We start from the raw sequence: 2023 nt of genomic DNA on the forward strand, positions 1-2023 counted from the left end.
TGCGTTATGGTATTTTTATAACTATATTTTTCTTGGCCTCACTCCTCTTCTTGCTGCCAAGGCTTTTGCTTCTTCCTTCCTTATTTTACTTCATAATTTATTAACTTTCCTTAATTTCAATTTTAGTGTTATGGTACACACGGTACTCCTTTGAATTTCATCATGAAACCAGTAAGTATAAACTATATACTACAATTACTAATACTTATTCAAAATGTTTATTAGCAAATTAATCGTCTTATTATAACTAGAAACTAGCATTTGAAGCTTTGAAAAATTCTATAAAATATAAAGGAATAAAATGTTAAACAGGTAAGACTAATGAAAATCTAAAAATTGAACCTAAATTATTGAAAGATGTTGTTTTATCAAATATTTCTTTTTGAAATAGGTTCAAATAATGTGGCAATGACTTAATAATTGAAACTATCGAAATTATAATCAATATATAAGTATAAATGGTATTAATAATAATATTATAGAGGAGCTTAAATATTTCTCTCGTGATTAAAATAAAGTCTTTAAATTGTATTAGGAAATAGTTTTATAATTGTATATAATCATTAAATTACTATAAACTGTTATTATTATTAGATATTTTTCCCACCATTGTAAATATAATGTTTGTCAATAATTTTAAATATTATAATACTAAAATCATATTAAACATAATGTCTTCTGTCTTAAAACGTGTTTACAGATATGGTTGTGTTAAAATAAATTGATTTTTTGTCTAATTGTTACTGATATCGAATATTTAAAATAAATACTGTATATATTTTATTATTAAGAGTAAAATTTATTTCTTAAAACAGTGATATTGCGAAACCTGATTTTCAAACCTAAAAAGAAGGTTTAAAATTAAAACTGATTTTTAACATAAATTTTTATAATTTTCAATATTCTTCAACAAAATTTAGTACAATACTTGATTATACTAGTTCTATTTTAGTAGATGTGGCTAATATGATACGTTGTATTTCGGAATTAAATATATTAATACACAATGTGTATTCAAATATTAGTTATCTATTATCAGACTAATAAAAGTAATATATTTAGCAGGAAAAATAATTTATACTATAATGACAATTACAATAAAATTATTACAAAATTAATGAACATAAATAAAAAATGAAAATGATGATAAGTACTAAGATAAATAATATCTAATTATAATAAAAAACGTTCATTAAAAATGAATAAAAAAACTGTTACTAAATAGTTACATATCAAATTATCGAATCTTTAATGATCACAGTTATTAAAATGTTTTTTCCTTGAACTTCAATTTCAAATTCACCAATTTAATTTTGAATCTATTTCATCACAATATTGCTACCCAATATGCTTTATAGCTTCATAAAAAAAATTAAAAACCAAGGATCANCATGTTAATAGTCTTTGTGGGATGGGATTAGCATATCATATTATGTTAAAAATGTATGTATATTGTATAGTTTGTAAGGTTTAGAAAACCATAGAAATTTTTATTTTGACCACAAAGGATAAGGAATTATTACATTACATTGTGACATAAAAAAAATTAAAAAACCNTTGCTACCCAATATGCTTTATAGCTTCATAAAAAAAATTAAAAACCAAGGATCAATAACTCATCTGGGCGAGTTTTAGAGCCGAATAATGTTGGAATTAACATATAAATTAAAATTGATTACCGAAACTAATTTAATATTTTTTAGAAATAAAGTTAAGATTAAAAAATTTGATTCTTCTTATCTTCTTTTTCCTCGCATTAATCCCAACTACTTGGGGTCGGCCACCCTTATCATTGACTTCAAATTGACACGATCACTCACATCAACTACGCTCGCATCAGCCGTCCTCATATCGCATTCAATTATATTCCTGAATCTCTTTTATGATAATCCTTTACCTCTCCTTCCTTCAACATTCATTTCTATAACTGTTCTCATCGCTTCCGAATCCTCTTTCATCATAAGATTAAAAAATTTGATTAGGTTGATATATTCGATTATATAAAAATAAATAAATAAAAATA

The 2023-nt window shown here is 23.7% G+C and overlaps 1 long non-coding RNA gene across 1 annotated transcript; it reads left to right on the forward strand.

Annotated features, from left to right (window-relative positions):
• The first annotated feature begins 60 nt into the window (after positions 1 to 60).
• Positions 61 to 636, forward strand: LOC126909822 (uncharacterized). Its single transcript, XR_007705119.1, has 3 exons — positions 61 to 171; positions 252 to 312; positions 392 to 636. It is a non-coding gene; the product is annotated as an uncharacterized LOC126909822 (long non-coding RNA).
• The last annotated feature ends 1387 nt before the right edge of the window (positions 637 to 2023 follow it).

Source organism: Daktulosphaira vitifoliae, unplaced genomic scaffold, assembly GCF_025091365.1.
Source record: "Daktulosphaira vitifoliae isolate Bord-2020 unplaced genomic scaffold, ASM2509136v1 Scaffold_1456, whole genome shotgun sequence".
In the NCBI taxonomy this organism is placed as follows: Eukaryota; Metazoa; Arthropoda; class Insecta; order Hemiptera; family Phylloxeridae; genus Daktulosphaira; species Daktulosphaira vitifoliae.